General features: G+C 50.9%; 1 protein-coding gene and 2 pseudogenes across 1 annotated transcript in view; all 3 read left to right on the top strand.

The window, feature by feature from the left end:
- LOC132017478 (olfactory receptor 2AT4) overlaps positions 1-20,581 on the top strand; it is a 111,628-nt gene that overhangs the window by 78,350 nt on the left and 12,697 nt on the right. The window lies entirely within an intron of this gene.
- LOC132027633 (olfactory receptor 2AT4-like) lies at positions 12,367-13,271 on the top strand (annotated as a pseudogene).
- LOC132026606 (olfactory receptor 2AT4-like) lies at positions 16,574-18,888 on the top strand (annotated as a pseudogene).

Raw genomic sequence — 20,581 nt, 5'->3', positions numbered from 1 at the left:
CATAGTAGCGCCCAATAGATACACATTGCCTGGCTGTCTTTGAGAAACCAGAAATGTGAATGCGTGACCCCCATTCTAGGGAAGATCAATAATTGGCTCAGACTGATGTGAAGACCAGTACCTGCTCCTGCTCGAGAAAACCAAGAGGTGCCCCCTTCAGACTTCAAATTGCAGGTGCATGGTTAAGAGGGAGAAAGTCCCTTTAGGCTTTCTGGAAGTTCAGTTGCCTCCATCTTGGCTTCAGAGGCTGAAAATGTTCTATACATGGATTGGTCTGGGTACCTGCTGCGCCCAGCTTGGCTGGCTAAGTTCATCTCATCAGTCTTTGAGTGAAACAGTGCACAATGCCTCACAAGGCGTGGAACATACAATAACCTCAGACATGAGTGCTCTTCCTTTACCGGCTGTTGGCAAAGCCCCTCACGGCTTGCAGAGTTTCTGAGGCCCTGTGATGCGCGCACAGTCTTTCATCTCATGCAGAGCCCGATGCTGTTCGTAAAAGCTTGGGCTGTTTGCAGAACCCAGGCCCTTCCCTTCTTTAAGTTAACCCATGGAGGGTGTTTGCACACCCAGAAAAAATAGGACACTCTTCATTTTATAGAACTATCTGAACTGGGGTGTAACTGAATAGTGCCGAGCCCCAGACTAGAGAACTCAATTCTGGTCCCAGCTCTGTCACTAACCAGCTATGGGATTTGCAACAAGTCCTTTCTCCTCTCTGAGTCTCAGTCTTCTCATCTGTTAAATGGAGATCATGACCTCAAACTGCCCACCTTCGGGACCGTCATGAGTGTCACTGTGAGAATGTCCAGAAGATGGGGAGGCAGGGGTGGGAAGGGGAAGAGTAGCCAGAGGCTCCTTCCTGAAAAAGTCTCCGAACTGCCATCTCAGCACCTTTGCTCCCACTTCCCTTCAGCCTGGCAGCCAGGGAGCGGATGTCTATAAATGAGCCCTTGGCTGAGCAGACAAGTGAGGACCTCAGTCAGAGTTTCAGCCTTCCCCACCCCCGAGACGCTGCCTGGGGTCAGAACCCAAGCTACACAGACATGCTCCCATGCATGGCTCATTTGATCTGCTCACAGAGAGCTGTGTCATACTTTTTTCACCCATGTCGACCCTGACACTCAGAGAGAGAGCCCATGTGACTTGCCCAGAGCCACAAGTCAAATAAACAGCAGGGGCCGGGATCTGCGCCAAGGACAGCAAAGCTGGACGCATGGTACCTAGGAGGTCTGAGCAGGATGGAACCTGGAGCACATTTAATTCAATCCTCCCCTTTTCCCGACTGAGAGACCGAGGCCTAGCGAGACAACAGGGACATCACTGCCTCTCCTTGGGCTTCAGTTTCTCTCCCTGGTGGATGAGAAACAGACCCCAGCCTGCCCAGGGGGTTTAGGACCTCATCCCTCTTTGTTGACACCACTCTTGGATCAAGACACAGGAAATTTCCCAAGCATGTGAGGAGAAGCACAGGTCTGCAGGCAGGTGGGTACACAGCCTGGCCCTCAGCCCGGCCCACCTTGGCTGAGCACGGCCTTTCTCTTCTCCAGTCCACCCAGCCTTGCATAGCTTGTGCTGTGCTCTTTCTTACTCTCCCCCTGGAGGTTCCTCCCTGGGAAGCCCTTTTGCCCCAACGGGTCCAACAGCATCCACCTCCCACCATTTCCCCCTCCAGGCTGGAGAGAATAGGTACTCTGCTAGAAATTTTACATCCCTCCCTCAAAGTGGCAGCCCAGGCCCCAAAAGGCATGAGCAGGGGCATCAGACAGGTCAGTTTTGACCCAGTAAGAAAATCACTGAGACTTGATCTCCTCATCTCGTAAATTCAGGATAACAGGACCCCTCCAGGCAAAGCCACAACAAACCCCAAACATCTCGCCCGCCCTATCTTCAACTTGGTATGTGCATAGCTTCCCTCTCCCCAGAGATTGTAATCTCTCCCAAGGCCTAGCTGGGTGACCTGGGGCTAGTCACTTGCCCTCTCTGATCTTTACTGTCCTTGTCTGTGAAATACCATCTCAATGCTGTCATACGGTTCAAATGAGCTAACGGATGGATTAGTGCTTGCTAAGTTCTAAGAGCTGAGCAGACATGAGCCATTATTAATAGGGGGATGATGGTAATTGAATGACTTATAATTCTGCAAGCAGAGGATGAGGAGGAAATAAATTGTGGCAGGTACGTGCCAGGTCTGTCTGACCTGACTGACAACTCATGGAAATAAATCACTAAGAAGGCCCCCTGAGGTGGGAGGGAGCTCAAGGGGAAAAAAGGGATCTGTAGGCTAGCTGGGTGGCCCTTGTTAGCAGTTGTCTTACTACGGGCACTGTGGGGCTATGCCCTCTCCCAGGGTCCAGACTGGGTGCTGGCTGGCCCGTAGCTCCCAGCCCTGGCTCTGCCACCATCACGCTGACATTAGTCACATCCCATTTCCTGCCCAGTCCTCAGTGTGCTTATAAAAAAGTGGGGGGGGGGGGGATAGAAGGAAGGGTCAGTGTTGTTCTGCTCCGCCCCAGTCTTTGGGGAAGAACCCTGTGAGCTAATGGATGTACCACTGCTTTTGTAAAGTGCCAGGTGTGGAACATGAAGGATGATGGTTATTAATAATTTGGATCGTGGGAGAGAGGGGGGGTTTGGGGGCTTATGGGGGGATGCAGCAAAGCTAGGGCTCCAACTCTCAGAAGACTTTGCAACACTGCCCCCTGGGGGCCAGGGAGGAGGTCTGTGCGGGGGCTTTTCCTCCCAGACTCTTCCCAGTCAGGGAAAGGGGACAGAGGCCCGCTATCCAAGGAGGCTGAAGCAGACAGGCCAGGGGGAGCCCAGGGAGAGCAGTCACAGGCGGCCTCTGCCTCTGCACACCTGCCTATGTGCTCCACAAGTCTTTCAAGCTGGCCCAGTTCTTTCCATCTTGCCATCCCCACCCTGGTCCAGACCACCACCGCCCTTGCCTGGAACCTGCCCCAGCCTCCCCATCACCTCCAGTCCCCAGAGCCCTCAGGAGCAAGTGCCTCTGTCCCTCAGATCAGTATCTCTGCTTGCAAATGAGACAAAATAGCAGATGGTTAAGGACAAGGCTTTGGGGCCGGACTGCTGGGTGGGACTCCTGGCTTCTCCAGTTGGTAGCTATGTTACTTCTCCGCTCGTTTGTAAGTTTTTTAATAGACATAGCATACAATTTACCCTCTTAACCATTGTCCGTGTGCCATCCAGGGGCATTTAGGGCGTCCCCCTGTTTGTGCAACCATGACCCCATCTCCACAGCTGTTCTGCCTTCCCAAACAGAAACTCCATAACCATGTGCTCCTTAATTCTTTTTTTTTTTTTTAATTTTATTTATTTGACAGACAGAGATCACAAGTAGGCAGAGAGGCAGGCAGAGAGAGAGGGGGAACCAGGTTCCCTGCTGAGCAGAGAGCCCAATGTGGGGCTCAATCCCAGGAACCTGGGATCATGACCTGAGCTGAAGGCAGAGGCTGTAACCCATTGAGCCACCCAGGCGCCCCCATGTACTCCTTAATTCTTGATGCCTCTGTGTTCTCATCTGTAGGATGGGGCTCATAAGCGGCCGTCCTCACACAGTGCCTGATGGGTGGGTAATGTCCATCGACATTACTAGGATTTTCTTCTCTTGAGGAAAGGGCTCTGGAGGGCACATGAGGAGCACGGCTCGTGCAAGCTACAAAAACCCGAGGGCCCGTTCCTCCCTGGGCTTCATTTCTGGGACTTGGGCAGAGTTTATGACAGCTGCTGGGGAAGCATGCCGCATGCTTCATCTAGGAAGATGACTCACTTCCTCCCTGATGGGCTTGCGAGCCTGCAGATGGGGAAGGCAGGAAGCCGAACGCACAGGCAGCTGATCTCAACCCGGCGGGCCCTCCGCAGATGCCCGGGTGAGCATTACTGGGGCAAAGCGCATTCTGTATGGCATTAGGGCCCAGTCTAGGACCAGGGCAGGACACAAAATTGGCCTTGGCTCTAACGCCCTTGGGAGAGGCTGGAACAGGCTGACTGCTTCCATCAGTGCCATTTATCTGGAGCCTTGTCAGTTTACGTTTTGTTTGGTTCTCTCCTTCTCACATTCCAGCCAAACACACCTACCCCCACACTCTGCACACACTCTTCCTAGCTTCGCTCGCTCCAACTGTTCTGGCACTCATGCCTAAAACACCCTCATTATCAAAGTGTCGCTGCCCTTATTTAAAGGCCTGCCCTTTTTTGTCTTCTGGGTGAAACACAGATGCGTCTTCCTGGGGGAGGGGAGAGACCAGGCCTGAGCTGTCCCAGGTGGAGCGGACCTGGTCTCTGGCCAGGGCAGGGGTGGATCTTTCCAGCAAAATTGAGCCCAGGTCCACAGAATCCCTTCCGAGGAGACTTTAGTTTGCAGACTCCTGTCTCTTGAGTTGAAAACATCCAACCATCTTCCAGAAATAGCCACAGGGGAAGGCAGTTCAGCGTAAGCAAACCAATCCAGTCTTCGGAGTCACTTAGGTCTGAGCTCTGCCAACAACAGGCTGTGTGACATTGGACAGCCACTTCATTCTTCTTCTTTTATTTCTGAAAGATTTATTTATTTTAGAATGAGAGAGAGAGAGCATGGGGGAGGAGCAGAGGGAGAGGGACAGAGAGTCCCAAACAGACTACGCTCTAAGCACAGAGCCTGACATGGGGCTCGATCTCATGACCCTGAGATCATGACCTGAGCCAAAACCAAGAGTCGGAGGCTTAACCGACCACATCACCCAGGCGCCCCATCCACTTCATTCTTTCAAGCCACAGTTTTGTCAACCATAAAACTGATATAATAAACATGACTGGCATTCATGAATCACATGTCCAACATTGTTCTAAGTACTTTATTTGTGCAAGGACTCAGTTAGTGCTCCCAACTACCCATTAAAGCTCCCAGTTTACAGATGGGGAAGCTGAGGCACAAAGATGTAAGAAAACTCGCCCAAGGTTACACAGCTGTTAATAAGCAGAACCAGGATTTAACCTAGAGAGTCTGGCTCTAGAACTTATGCCCAGAATCGTGGCACTTAACTGTCTCGGAAAGCTAGTTTGAGGACTCAGTCATCTGTCCATCAGTCCCTAAACCATGGGCTTGAATAGAGTTAAGTATGGAGCTCAACACTTTTGACAGGGGTCCAGGCCTGTTCTACTGATCACCATCTGAATGACCTTGGATATGTCACTTTCCTCCTCCTCAGATCTCAGGTTTCCATCCCACAACAGAAAGGGCTTGAGCCCCAGCCGGTGATTCCTAGATTTTGCTCCAGCCCAGGCTCCCTCCTGATGTCCACCTGTTCTTGGGGGGTCGCCCAGGCACCTCTGGCTCAGCAAGAACTCATTGCTGGCCTGGAGACCCTCCTAGGCCCTTCCTAGGACCCTGCTGAGCCCCAGTCTCACTGAGGTCAAGTCCATCCCTGACCCACCCTCCTCCTTCCCAACAGCCCATGGCAGCTCCCTGTTCTTCACATTCCTGTCTCCTCCTCCCTGTTCCCCTTAGCTCAGAATCCGTTCCTCCTTCTTCCAGACTCTTTTAGTCCCTTTATTCTTCTGTGACTCCAGATTCCCTGTTCTAATTCATCTCCTCCCTTCTCCCAGAGTCATCTTTCCAAACCCCAATCTCATGGCACCCAGCCCTGCTCCTCAGAGCAAAGTTAATTTTTTAGCTAAAAATTGATGTTTGTCATCACATCCCTATGATCTGCCTTACCGGCCTCCCTGCCTGCCCTGGTCCTCTGCCCAGAGCGTACCCCACACATTCATGTCTTGGTACCCGTACACACGCGGTGTCTCCCTGCTGAAATGCCCTTCCACCGTTTGTCACAGGATTAGCGCTCACCCTGCAAGGACCACCGCCAACCCCCACCCCACCCCCTGCCCTGGTCAAGTGTTTCCTTGGACAAGGTCAAGATTACATCCTAGTTCTCTACGTGACCTTGGTCAGTGAGCATTGAACAGGGTGGCCGTACCCTCCGGGAACTTTCCATCAGCCGTTTCCTCTGCGTCCAGCCTTCCAGGGTGAAAATCCTCAGAGGAGAAGACATCCAGGGGTGGTCTTTCTGTGGCTGAGGTGGGGACAGCTCTAGAAAACTCCTTCATAGACCTTCACATTTTGCAAAGTACTCTCACCTAGAGTCTCTCACTAAACCTTCACTCCAGCCACTGTTGCTGGTGCTGTTACCCCCCATTCATGCAGGGGAGACAGAGGCAGAGAGAAGGGAAATCCTTTGCCCAAGTGCAGCAGGTGGGTGGAGGAGCTAGGATTTGAACCCGAAGTGCATTTGGCCCCCAAAGCTGATGTACCACCGCCTCCTGGTGGCGGGAAGGATGGTGACAGTGATGAGAAGGTTGGAGGCCCCAACCCTGGACCCGATTCTGGACTCACCGCCCTGAGTGGACTCACTGCCCGCAGCTGGGGAGGCAGCCTAGGTTCTCCCTGAATGTATTTATAACTTCCCTTTCCTCCTCGGCACTTTCCGTTTCCAGCCTCTCGAGTCTGCAGGAGCATCGCACCGGTGAGGGTGAGGAGCAGTAGGGGCGAGACAGAGAGACGGAGCGTGACCAACTTTCCAGGGTGGAGCGGGACAGCTGCCGGCCTCTGCAAGGGTGGGAACTTCAGAGGGGGAGGGTTGTTTTCTCTTCAGAGCTCAGAAAAGTTCCTGAGATGCACGGGCCCTCCTGGAGACATGTCTGGACCTCCCCACTTCATAAGGAGGGAGACGCCTGGCCTGTGAGTGTTCCGGGCCTCCCTGTGGCCTCAGGACAGAGGCACAGGGCTTGGGCAGTCTGGGTGGAGAATGCTTCTGACCCCAGCTCGCACTCTTCACCTCTTCTTAACCTGTACCGCATGAGCACAGAGCTCGTACTCAAGAGACATTCACTCAATGGACAAATCCCCATTGTACGGAAGAGGGAACCCAGGCTCAGGAAGCTGAATGTCAGGCTTGAAGCCAACCGGTCTGGCGCTGAGATCTGAGCCTGCCCTGCTATATGCGCTCCAGGTCCCCCTGGGTGGAGAGAACAACTCCCAAAAGATCCACATCTCTGCGGAATTCGCCCACCATTCTGGTCTGAAATGAGACTTGTCCTGCCCTCCCCCGCCCCACCACACCACTAAATCTGCAAACCTGCTTTTACACCCCTCCTTGTTGTACCTCCCTCCCCCACCTGACTCACCATGAGTCTAGACTCCAGGCTCAGAAGCTCCTCCTCTCTTCTGTCAACCTTCTTCCTCTGGTCCCTCTCTGGGGCTTATTTCCACCAACAAATGCTGGGAATTCTGCTCAGGCATCTCCAGTTTAAAAATACAGCAAAATTCTCCCTGACCCCAACCACACACCTCTCTTCACAGCCAAGCATCTTGAAATGCTACACCCCTCTCCATTTGCTCAGCCCCCAGTCTCCCACACCTGCTGTTCCTCTGGACCTGTTCACCCCAGGGTCACCAGTGGTCTCTTCCGTGCTGGGTCCCTGGACACTCTCCACTTCTCAACCTTTAGTCCCCTTGGCAGGTCACTGCTGCTGGCCTTGTGTGCTCTTTGATATCATCGTGGCTGCATTCTCTCTGGGCATTTTTTCCCTCGGCATCTTTTGCAGACCCTTCTTGTTCTGCCCCATGGAGGCTGGTTTCCTCCAAGGTTCTGTCTTTCTCATGCCACACTCTTTCCCTAGCTCCATAAAAACAAAGTCTCCCACCTCCACCCCAAGTCTTGGCAACTCAGCTCTCTCTCAAGGGCTCCAGACTTAAACCCTCAAATATCTGCTGAACATACCCACTTGGATGTCCCACTGGCTCCTCAGATACAACATGTCCAAAACGGAGCTCCTTATCTTCCTCCGAAAATGTCTTCCCACATGCACTGCCCACCACCCACCTCCATCTGCCTTGTCCCCCAAGCAGGCATGCTTGGACTCCTCCAGATGCAGTTATCACATTTTTGGCCAGTATGCCCCCTTGAAGATTTCTCCGATCCTGGGTAGTAAAAAGGTGTGGGCCTTGGAAATGTTAGAATTCTAACAGTGGCTTCTTGTGGGCCCAGAGGAGGGACCAAAGCACGCTTAGTGACAACTTTTCTGAGCTCCATCGACTACGCAGCAAGGGCAATGAAAACCACCGCTCAGACAAGCTGAGACTAAGCAGGTGATCATTAGCATATCATTAGCACAAGTAAGCCCTCAGGAAAGGCAGCGGTTTCCCTTGTCGGGAATATGGTTATTTCTCCGTCTTCTCCCTACCCAATCCCCCACTGGCTTCCCTGCCTCTAGCCTCTCCCATGAGATTCTGCTCTCCATGTGGCAGTGGGGGTGATCTTTCTGGAACAGGCAGCTGACTCTAAGTCCCCTATCTGAAGGCCGGCCCTGGCTCTCCCATGTCTCGTGCTGAGTTCTTGTTCTGTGGTCTGAAATTCAAGCCCCTTCTCTCTCTGGCCCCTGCCAACCTCTGTAGCTTCCCTTTTTGAAACTCCCAGTCTCTCCCTCCATTCTGCATCACAAATACACCTCCATCTGCCCGTTGAACATACCTTCTGCTTTTTCAGCCCTTCCTGACCCTGTCCCGGCCTTATTGGCTTGGAGGGCTTTCCATATCTGCTTATAATCCACAATCAGCCCACAAGATGTCTTCCATGATGCAAGCCTGCTTTGTTCCCTCCTCCGGAGCCCTTCAGCTCTCTAATAGTACACATCACACTGGCTATGACTGCTGGCCAGTGTTGTCACTGGCTCTCCCCACTACACTATGTGATTCACTGTGAGCGGGCAGCCGGCACACCACCAGCTTTATTCAACAGGGAATGAATTGTCAGCCTCAGTTCTCCTAATTTAAAAAATCAGCAGCATAGGCAGCCAGGCCTGGTTAATTCAGAAGAGAGCAAGAAAGCCGGGGGCTAGAGGAACATGAAATCACAGAGGGCTTCCTGGAGGAGGTCGGACTGAGTAATAAGGTGTCTAGCATAAAAGAGTAAGCATGAAGAAGAGAGGACAGACGAGTGTGAGCGAGTGAAGATCTGGCAAACTGAGTGGCTCCCTGCTCTGTCACACTTGTTCCTCTAGCTTCAAAACACTCAAAGCCCAGCCCCCATGCCCTGGCCGATAGCAGAGGACAGACTTCACACTTACACAGAGAATTTTCACAGACTTTTCCCTCTGTGTGTGGTCTCAGAGGCTAGCCTGAGAAAATGGGAGACCTCAGATCTGTCCTGGCCCTTGGCTTGCCATGAGACAGGCAACTCCTTCTGCCTCCGAGCCTCTGTTTCCTCATCTGTCACCCAGGGCTCCCAGCTGTTTCTCCATGGCTGGGAAAACATGCACAGACCACAGAGTTCTGAGCCCCAGTGAGGACTGTTCTTCTTCCTGTTCCATATAAGCAAAACCCAGCGATAGCTGTTAATCAGCCACCTGGGAGTCCCCAGAAAAACATTACTCAAGGCCTCAGTAGAATGGAATCTCAAGGGGGAGAGCCCCAGACGGCTAGTAATGGGCAGCCCTGGAGGTTTCATGGGACCAGGTTCAGCCCCAACCTGGTTCTCCCCTTGGAGGCAGCGCTGGCCTGGGGAGAGGAGGGAGCAGCTGAAGTGGCCTGGGTTGCAGGTGAGCTGGGCCACCCTGCAGAGGTCTTGGGCACAAAGGCAGTGCCTGGAGCTGGTCAGAGCCCAAGGAAGGACAAGGTTCTGGGAAGGCAGGCTTTAGGGGGGCAAGCAGGTAGAGACTCTTACCCCACTACAAGATGGGCTCTAAGAGAAGGGAGATAGGCTAAAATGTTTCTGCCCCAATTTATAGCATCCTGGGCAGGCTGGTTCTGCTTGTAATTTGCTGTGTGAATTTAGCCAGGTCATAGTCCCACTCTGGGCCTCTCCTTTGCTATCAGCAACAATAAGGGAGCAGGACCAGAAGGCCTCCATAAAGTCAAGTGTTGTCTGATTCTGCAGGAATGCTGGAGAGGATTCCCTGAGGCTGTGGGGACAGCCACGCTCCAGTGTCTCTTTGTGGAATCACCAAGAAGCAAAATGGGTCCCACTGAGAAGCTGGTTTTCTAGGAGAGGGGTCAGAGCCAATCTCCAGTCCCAAAGAACCCACAAACCAATGAGGGAGATGTGGATGACAACTCCCAGAATGATCTGGGCCTCCAGACGGGAAAGCTTTGGTGCCTCCCCAAAGGTGGCCCCTTTCGAGGGCCTGGGCAAGGAGCCAGGAATGTGGCTGCTAGTGTGGCTTTGCCACCAACCCCCATGTGACCTTGAGCAAGTCACTCCCTTCTCTGGGCTTTTTTAATTTGAAAGACAAGGAGCAATGGAAATGGGGAAAAAATGAATGGGGATCAGACAGTCCTAATGGGGTTTCAGGAGGCTTCTGGCTCTGATGCTCCGTGATTGCCCAGCAAACCCAGCACGCGCCGTTCCCATGGGCCCAGTCTGCGGAGGGCACAGCCGCTCAGACTCACAGCAACTCACAGGGAACGCGGTTTGGATCAATTTCAGTGCTGAAAGAAAATAGAAAACCCTGCCGACAAGTCCATTAGGGGAAAAAGTTGAGTTTCCCTCAGGTGAACCATTTCAGTCATAAATTCATTTATTAAAAAATATTTCCTGAGGCTTTCCGATGAGCTGGTTTTACCAGCGGGGTGCGGGGTGTATAACATTTCCACTCAGGACATGGGGCCTGGCTGCCATGACTTTCTCTTCACAGCTGGGCCAGTCCATCTCTTTCCTAAGGCATTTCTCGAAAAGAGCATTTTTCTAGACATGTAGGGCCTCTGTTTGGTAACCAGCCCATCTGAAACTGTTGGAAAACACCCTCAGAAGGAAATAGAAATTTATAGTTGTCTCTGACATCAGCCTAAGAAATCTAGAGAGGAAAATAAAACCTTTGGCCTAATTTTTCCCTAGGTGGAAAGCAGAGCTTCCCAGTTCTCCAGGTGTCCAAGCTTGGTGGACGGAAGCCAAGGCCAGAGCCCAGAGGCCTGCTTTCCAGGACCAAGTCTGGCAACAAGCTGCTGTTGACCTGGACTTGCTCCCCACCCCTAGCCCCACAGATTCTGCGTTTGCGAAGAAAGGACCAGAGACTGGCTTCTCTGCAGGGCCCTTTCCACTCTTACACATCCTGTGACATGAGAAGGATTTTGTTAAGAGAGAGAGAAGCAGGAGGTGGTCTTGGAAAACCAGGCTCAAAAACACTGCTCATGCCGTGGTTGGGAGAGAGAGGCAGTGATCTGAATGTCAATATACCCTGGCCCCAGATCACGGAGTCAAGGTCAAGGGCGAGCCCACACCTCCTGCAGCTCAGTTCCAGGAGTTGCAGAGTCTCCCTTCAGGAATTGGGCCAGCGGCCAGGGTTGAGCGATGACCTTCTTCAGCTACCTCTGGGGAGCAGGGTGCCTCCCTGTGGAGCGATCTGCCAGCTCTCCTGACACTGGTTCTCTGCAGTGCCCTCTGAACTGGGGCCAAGAAAGGAATGCTCCGGGGTGCTGGGCATAAAATGGCTGATGACTAACACCAGCCAAGCTGCTGCAGCCAGGAAGGGGAAAGACATATGGAGGGTCCCTGGAAGCTGGGTTGTTGTTGTTTCCCCCCCCCCCCAGTAGGGAGAATTCATCTTCAATTCAGGAAATGACTCCCTCCCCCAAAGTCATATACAGTACCTCTACCCTTCTGGGGTAACCATCATTCGGGTTTGCTGGGGACAGAGCGATTTCCTGAGACATGGAAATTTCGGGACTAAAAACAGACAGTTCTGGGACAATTGGGAAAATCAGTTCTGGTTGCTCCCTGGATATGACAAAATAGCCAGGATACAAAGACACGTCACAGGCATTCTGGTTACAGAGGGACAGACGGAGGGCTCCACTAGCGGCTCCAGAAATAAGGAAGCCAATCTTGGGTTAAGGAGACAGCAGTCTGTAGTGTTCCTCAGAGGGAGCCGCTCTCTCTATCCCTCCCACAATAAGATGGCCCAGAAAGGGAATCCTCAAAGGAATGGAAATATAGGGACAAGGAACACTGATTCAAGAGACACAACATCACAGCTCAGATGGAGTGAGACAAGAATGAGTAGGGTATAGAGGAGGAATCAAATCCAGAGCTGTACAGAAATGGTTATCTCAGTGTCCCCAGAGAAGTGTTCCCACTAGTTCTGTAGAGCCCCTGATCTGTAAGCCTCTATCAGAAACCACTGACAATCCTAGGCTCAGAGGGAGGAAGGTAGAATCAAGGGAACCTTATGGCAAATTATGTCAGGTTTTCACTGCAGGCCTTACCCTCGTCTTCCTCAACCAGTGATCTTCTTATCTTCCCGATATCTCAGATCTAAAAACTCCATCCAGGAACTTCCATGTAGAGATCTCCAAACCAGATGGGCTTGTACCAAATGACTGCACTCAAGGTTCTAGTGCTAACGGTAGGCAGTCTTGTAAGGGTCCATCAACATCACCATACTCAGAATGTTCCTTCACCTATGGTGGCAGGGACTAGGCTACCTCACGAGATCCCAGCCTCCACAAGCCCATGGACTTCTTCCTGATCAGTCTCTCAGCCCTGAACATCCTCTGCACCATGACCACTGTCCCTAAGATGCCGTCCCTTCTCTTGCTTGAGGACTGCTTCCTTAGTTTCCCCGCCTGCTTCCTGCAGATTCACCTCTTCCACAGCTTCTCCTGCTCAGAAGCCTTCATCCTGGTGGCATGGCTATGACTGCTATGTGGCTATCTGCCGCCCCCTGGGCTATACCCTGTCCTCATGACCCCCACGCCGATGCCACCCTGGCAGCTGAGACTGGCTCACCGCCCTTCTCCTGCACATCCCCACTGGGGTGCAGACTTCCTGCTTGGCCTTTGACAACACATCCCTCGCTGCTTCTGTGACCACCTGGCTGTGGTCCAGGCCTCCTACTCTGACACCACGTCCCAGACCCTCATGGGCTTCTACATCACCATGGAGGTGTCCTTCCTGCCCCTTCCCCTGGTGCTTCTCTCCTGTGCCCACATCCTGGCTTTGGTGTTTCCCATCAGCTCCCAAGAAGGACGTTCGAAAACCTTCTCTACCTGCTGCTCCTACCTCCTGGTGGTTGGTAACTACTACTCACACATTGCCATAGCCTCTGTGGCCTACAGGGCCAGCCTGCCCCTCGACTCCCACATCATGGTCAATGTGGTGTATGCTCTTCTCATCCCTGTCCACAACCCTCTCATCTATACCCTGGAGAACAAGGATGCCAAAGCAGCCATCACCAGTAGGGCATGTCCCCAGGACCCAGGGCATTCTGGGGACTCTTGATCCTTAGACACAACTGGCTCAGATCCCTGACACTAATGACAATGTCTAGCGTAGGATGGAAACATAATACATATTTTTAAATGAACTTCAGCAGTCTAAATTAGCCTAATTCAATTGAGCAAACATCCAAAACCTGGGCCTCAAACACTGGATCAAGAACGTTTCCTTCTGGTACTACATAATAATTGTAGTTTTCATCAATCTCTAATGTGATGAATACAATCATCCAATCATTCAGAAAAAATTTTACTGGATGCCAGAGACAGAAATGAGCCAGATGCAGTTGCTGTCTTCAAGATAACGATAATATCTTCAAGATAATGATCTAGTGGGGAGTCACATGCAGCGAATAATGGAAGATGATAGGACAGAGAGAAGCCCAGAGGATCATGGGGAACAAGAAATTTGCATTTAATTCAATGTTAAATATTTTTCCTATTAAGTTCTTTTATTTTTGGCATTGATGTCACTCGTTGGTTCGCAAGCACTTGTGTGTCAGAAATATAGTTGAGGGCAGGTGGGGGGCTTGAAATAATTGCCTAAGAAAACCACTGACTGCTCCGATCAAGGAGTGTTAATGGAGTCCATGTTCCTGTCCAAAGGGAAGGATCCGTTTTCAACTTGGATACCCATTAAAAAGTGACGATTCCTGCCAAGAGCCAGTGGGTGGATGGTAGAGTGGCTCCACTCACTGTCACCCACAGTGACCCCTTGTGGGGCATCTGTCTTTCCAGTCCCTGCAATTTAGGCTTGGTGGATTAAATGGTACTGATTCCCCAGGAGACAGAGCAAGTTTCACCAAACTTAAAGCTACAACAGCTGTCTGGTCATTTTAAGCCCACTGTGCAAGTACATCAGCAATCAGAAAAGGAGTTACTATACTTGCAAGTTACTATACTATACCTCCTGATCTTCAGGAGGGAATGAGGCTGCTCATACATGGCCAAGGCTGGGAGGTTGGCACTCAGGGACAGGAGCATTTCTTGTTTCTTCCATGACCAAATTTAACTATAAATGAGCCACGAGAGCAATCATAACCAGGGCTCAAAACTGTCAGGGATGAGGGTCTGGGTCATGCTAGAAGGGAATCCATCCAGACCAACCAAGGTGATTGAACGTGAAGGTAAAGGAGAAGGGAATCTAGAATGGGTGGTAGAGGAGAAAGAGGTTGAGCCTCCCTCGCAGCCATGGGGCTGGCTACAATGGCAAAGGCAGTAACTAATCCCCCTTGTCCTTGTCTTAGAAATCCCTCCCCCCCCAGTTGTGACTAATCAGAATCTTGGAAAGCCTAGGTCCAAACGGAGTGAACTTCTTGTGATGAGTGAATGAAATCTGCGTGGTTTGAGTGATATACCTTAGTAGACACAGTTGGTGGCCTGCCCTCTAGCAGCTGAGCCTTGGCTGCTGACAGCTCACATGCATACATCTTAAGACATGGCTCTAATGCCCTGACACTGATTACTTCTCTTTGGAGAGGAAAGGGAACAAGAGAGTAGCTTTATGAGCTTTATGCAACCGTCTAAGCTTAGATGCCGGCTAGTGACTGTAGTTCTGATAAACTAGCTGGCATCCTGAGACCCTCAGAACCCATGAAACATGCATCTTTTCCTGCAGGAAATAGACATCACCAGTCCCCTGGGAAATTAAATCTATGCAGGCAGCCTCTCCCCCTGGATATTGCCTTGTAGAACACAGAGAGCTCTTGGAGAAATTTTCAGATAATCTTGTTTCACTCCAAAAAGCCAATATCCCTATCTCATTAAATCCTCCCTTCACTTCTCTGGACCTCAGTTTCCTCCTCTTGGGCTGCCTGTCCCCTCTGGTTCTTCTGAAGACCAGAGAGAATAATGTCAATGAAAGCTGTCCCATTGGCTGTAAGTTCTGGAGCCCGTGAGGGCTATTAACAAAGCTGTTCTCATTCTCAGCAAATCCCAGAGGTAAGTCCCATCTCAACACATGCTCTAGGAGGAGCTAAGAAGTTGATCCTGGGTGATGAGAGGGCAAAGAGCTCCAAAGGAGCCCTCTAGCAGCTGATGGAGAGATCTTGATGGAGAGAGCCCCAGAAGTTCTGGCTGAAGGAGGGATTGGAGGGCTTAACACAGCTCAGTGGCTGCCTGGTGCTTTCCTGCCAGGCCAAGTTGGAAGACACAAATGAGACGCCACAGAAGATACCAAGGAGACAGGGATTGACAGGTGAGGGAGCAGGGGAGGAAGGGAGTGTCAAAACTCAGCAAAGACTGGAGTGGAGAGACAGGGGCAATGATATAAGGGGAGGGATGTAGAACCAGGGCTGGAGATCAGGAAGACAGATTGGGTTGCATACACAGGCTATGGGATCTTAGACCACCTAGCCTGCCAGATCCGGACAAGGTGCACCTCTGGGTGGGATTGAAATTATCTTGGCCAAGCCTCTCCCCCAGGAGAGCAAGGTTGATGACAGCAGTCACCAGTAGAAACACGGGCAAGCTCTGATCCCTACGTGTTCTAGGGTCACACGTAAGCCTTGTCTAAGCGTTCTCTCCATAAGGATCACAACAACCCAGGAGGTCACAGATGAGGGAAATAAGCTCCAGGATAGGGAAGTGACTTGCCCAGGGTCACACTGCTGGAAGTAGGAGCTGAAATTGGAATCAGGTCCTTTCTGATTCCCAAGTCCACACACTTGGCCACTAAGGTCCACGTGACAAGATGAAGGAAAAGAATCTGGCTGACAGCAGGTACCCACTAGGCAGGAAAGCACTTACCCTCTCCCTTTGTTTTATTTAAGATTTCTTTTTGAAATGTATTCATTTGAGAGAGATACAAAGACAGAGCAAGCACAAGCAGGGGGAAGAGCCGAGGGAGAAAGAGAAGCGGCCACCTTGCTGATCTGTGAGCCAGACACAGGGCTCAATCCCTGAACCTGGAGATTGTGATCTGAGCTGAAGACAGATGCTTAACAGACTGAGCCACCCAGGTGCTCCTCCCACCTTCTCCCTTTGGGCAAGGACCATTGTGATATCTGATCTGTCAACCACAGAGGGGACCCTCCAACTAGAGCTCATTGAATTGGAAGCCCAACCGAGATCTTTTCCTCCAAAGCCCTCACTGCCCAGATGTGAAAACCAAGGCTCAGGGACCCAAAGTCACAGCAGGTGAGTGGCAGAGCTGGTCCAAGAACCAACACTCTTGGTTTCCCAGCGGGGCTGAGGACATCCTCTTGCTGTCTTCCTCACCAGCCGTGGCCTTGGACAGACCCTCAGATTTACGCTGGCTAAAGGGCATAACCGCTCCCTGGCAGGCTTGGATGATGAGAGGGGGCGATGGACGTGAAGGACAGTGTCAGGTTGTGCATTCTGGTGACTGGCTCTTTGGTCCAGCTGTGTAATTGGCCAGAGGACAATCCAGACAGGGAAGAGCCTCGCCAGTTCCGGTGGTAAGTTCTGTGCCCTAGGAAATACCACCCTTCGGACCCGCAGCATGGGCCTGCATCGTTCACACGTCCTAGATAATCCAGAGTAAAACAAGAACCCGAACCTGTAAATTAAGTGTAAGAAGATCCAGCCAAACTTGGATATCTCCTAGGATGGGCCAGTTGAACGATGCTTGGAAATATCAAATGCAAAATTGTTTCAGAAATTATTTCTGGTGCCCCTGCTTTGCTGGTGAGCCTGCACATGCTCGGTGAGCCTGTTGGATGGTCCAGCACCGCCTGGCAGTGAGAAGCCATGTGCACTTGTCCTACAGGTCATAGCATCTGTACGCCCATCTGCAAAGCAGCAGAGCAGACCAGAGTAAACAGCTGGACTCAATGGCCTCTGACCTTGACTCTCTACATTTCTGCCTCTTAGATGCCTTATTCTGCCTCTCAGATGCCTTACTCTGCCTCACCGGGGTGAGGGTGTGAGAAAAAAAAATGGTGACTGGATTTGTCAGAATGGATTTTGATCAACTGAGGGTTAACCCTTTAAAACGAAGACAACGAGGGGCACCTTTAAAATGGAGACAATGAGGGGCTCAGTTGGTTAAGCAGCTGCCCTCAGCTCAGGTCATGATTCCAGGGTCCTGGGATCGAGCCCCGAGTCAGGCTCCCTGCTCAGCGGAGAGCCTGCTTCTACCTCTCTCTCTCTCTGCCTGTCGCTCTGCCTATTTGGGCTCACTCTCTATCTCTCTGTCAAATAAATAAATTAAATTAAATTGAGACAATAAGAGTCACCTGCTTCTCAGGTCATGCGAGAAGCTCTTTCAATGTACTTATCACGGTTGTAACCAGAAAACTGTGTATTATCTTTTAAATATATCAGCCTGTTGCCAGAACGTTAAGTAAGCCCTGTGAAGGCAGTATGCTTTGTTCATCTTCTCACAGCCTTGCCCATTGTAGGTAGGTACCTCCTGAATGCTTGATGGAAGATGGAAAGAGGGAATTGTGGGTTAAGATGGAAGAAGCAGTATTGGAGGGTACCACAGTCCTCTAAACTTGGCCATAAATCATTTGGGTTGCAATAATTGTACAGTGACGTCTACGGATTCCTCATTCCAGACTCTTGGTTTCCAGAAGCTCTGGCTGCCTGTCATGCTGGCAGGCAGCTTTGTCTCACTGTGGAGGCCACAACCTGTAATGGATCAAAAGAATTTCCACCAATCTTCTACTGGGTGGGCATCCCCTCTCCACAGGTGGTCCCCTTTCTTCCATCTTTTTCATCTTCCTGTTCCTCTACCTGCTCATCCTGGTGGGGAACATGCTCATCCTATGGCTGTGGTGAGAGAACCCAGACTCCATAAGCCCATAGACTTCTTCCTGATCAGTCTCTCAGCCCTGAACATCCTTTGCACCATGACAACTGTCCCCAAGATGTCATCCCTCCTCTTGCCTGGGGACCGCTTCCTCAGTTTCCCCACCTGCTTCCTGCAGATTCACCTCTTCCACAGCTTCTCCTGCTCAGAAGCCTTCATCCTGGTGGCCATGCCTATGACCGCTATGTGGCTATCTGCTGCCCCCTGGACTATACCCTGTCCTCATGACCCCCACACCGATGCCACCCGGGCAGCCTGAGCCTGGCTCACTGCCTTCCTCCTGCACATCCCCACTGGGGTGCAGACTTCCTGCTTGGCCTTTGACAACATAGCTCACATCCCTCGCTGCTTCTGTGACCACCTGGCTATTGTCCAGGCCTCCTGCTCTGACACCACGTCCCAGACCCTCATGGGCTTCTGCATCACCGTAGAGGTGTCCTTCCTGCCCCTTCCCCTGGTGCTTCTCTCCTGTGCCCACATCCTGGCTTTGGTGCTTCGCATCAGCTCCTGAGAAGGACGTTTGAAAGCCTTCTCCACCTGCAGCTCCCACCTCTTAGTGGTTGGTACCTACTACTCACGCATTGCCATAGCCTCTGTGGCCTACAGGGCCAACCAGCCCCTCAACTCCCACATCATGGCCAATGTGGTGTGTGTTCTTCTCGCCCCTATCCTCAACCCTCTCATCTACACCCTGGAGAACAAGGATGTCAAAGCAGCCATCACCAGCACAACAAGTGTCTGGGACCCAGGGCATTCTGGAGACCCTTTATCCTTAGATGTAGGTAATTCTTCTTCCAAAATACCAGTGCTAAAAAGAAAGAATGCCATCAAAAATGTTTCTTGACAGGAGGAATGACTTAGAGTAGAGCCCAAAATATACCATCGAGGCTTCCATTTCCATTAATGATAGACTAAGTTATAAAATCAACACTTCTGTGGAAAGAAAAATGTCAGATAAAATAGAAAAATTATCTTCTTTAAAGTGTCAAAATTATTTTCTTAGTTCAGTGGGCAGTGTGTCAGTCTCATAAATGTATCAAATAGATTTTTTAATATAAGGCTAAAATAGTAATAAAGATGAGAACACAGAAAGGTTAGTTATTAAGACATGAATGGGTGGCTCAGTGGGTTAAAGCCTCTGTTTTCAGCTTGGGTCATGATCCCAGGATCCTGGGATATAGCCCCACATTGGGCTCTCTGCTCAGCAGGGAGTCTGCTTCCCTTCCTCTCTCCCTGCCTGCCTCTCTGCCTACTTATGATCTCTATCAAATAAATAAATAAAAGATCTTCAAATTTTTTAAAAAGATTTTATTTATTTATTTGACAGAAAGGATGATTCCAATTATATGAAGTTCAAAGACAGGTAAACCTAAACTACATTTTTTATCAATAGATAGAGATGTCATACACTGTGAAGAAAAGAGAAGGCATATTTATTATAAAAATGAAAATCAGGGGTGTCTGTATGGCTCAGTGGGTTAAGCCTCTGCCTTCGGTTCAGGTCATGATCTCGGGCGTCCCCTTGGGCTTTGCCTGGGGAGCGCCTTGGGGCGGTACGCCTCTGGCAGCTCAGGACCTGGTGCGGACCATGGGGAAGACGGATGTGACCTTCTCCTGCCTGGAAAATCCTAAGTTCTTAAAGTTTCACTGCATACCTGAGAGAGAGAGAGCAAGTGAGCATAAGCAGGAGGAGCAGCAGGAAAAGGGAGAGGGAGAAGCAGGCTCCCCATCAAGCAGTGAGCCCAATGCGGGACTCAACAGGAGCTGAAGGAGATGTTCAACCGACTGAGCCATCTAGGCGCCCTCTAGGTTTTCCCAATCTGTTCGGAATCTCTATATTTTTCCAATCTGTTTTGGAATCCCAAAATCCCGATCCTGGGATCGAGTCCCACATCGGGTTCTCTGCTCGGCAGAGAGCCTGCTTCCTCCCCCCTCTCTCTTTCTCTTTCTGCCTGCCTCTCTGCCTACTTGTGATCTCTCTCTGTCAAATAAATAAATAAAATCTTTAAAAAAATCAGAGTTATTGCTGTAAGAGAGGGAGAGGGATGTGAATCAGAGAGCGGCACCAAGGGCCTTCTGAGGAATTGTCAGTTTCATTCTCCCCTGAATGGTGGTGACACGATCGTTCACTTTACAATCAAACTCTCTGTATAGACTTATACATTGTGGCTCCATATGAATACTGTATTTCATAATACAAGACATCATGCCATCAGGCAGAGGCTGCAATGGTAGTTCTCAATGTTCAGTTCAAGTGTTTCCATGGGTAGGATGGTTTGTGGTGGTTTTTGCATTCGTAGTAAGCATTGAGCTGCCCAATATAATTTTCCCTGTTTGTCTATCCATTTAAGAAGACTTTGATTAACATTTGGGAGGTGCTTGGCCATGTGGTAAAAGCTAGACACCACAGAGAGAGATCGGGACAGTCACTGCCCTCAATTTGCTTACAATCTAGTGAGGAAGATGGACTCGAGGAGGAATAGCACAGTGTGGCAGGTGCTGTATCAAAGGGAAGCACAGGGGATGGTGGGAGCATG

The sequence above is a fragment of the Mustela nigripes genome, chromosome 1, assembly GCF_022355385.1.
Source record: "Mustela nigripes isolate SB6536 chromosome 1, MUSNIG.SB6536, whole genome shotgun sequence".
Taxonomy (NCBI): domain Eukaryota; kingdom Metazoa; phylum Chordata; class Mammalia; order Carnivora; family Mustelidae; genus Mustela; species Mustela nigripes.
This window is presented reverse-complemented; position numbering and strand designations above follow the sequence as displayed.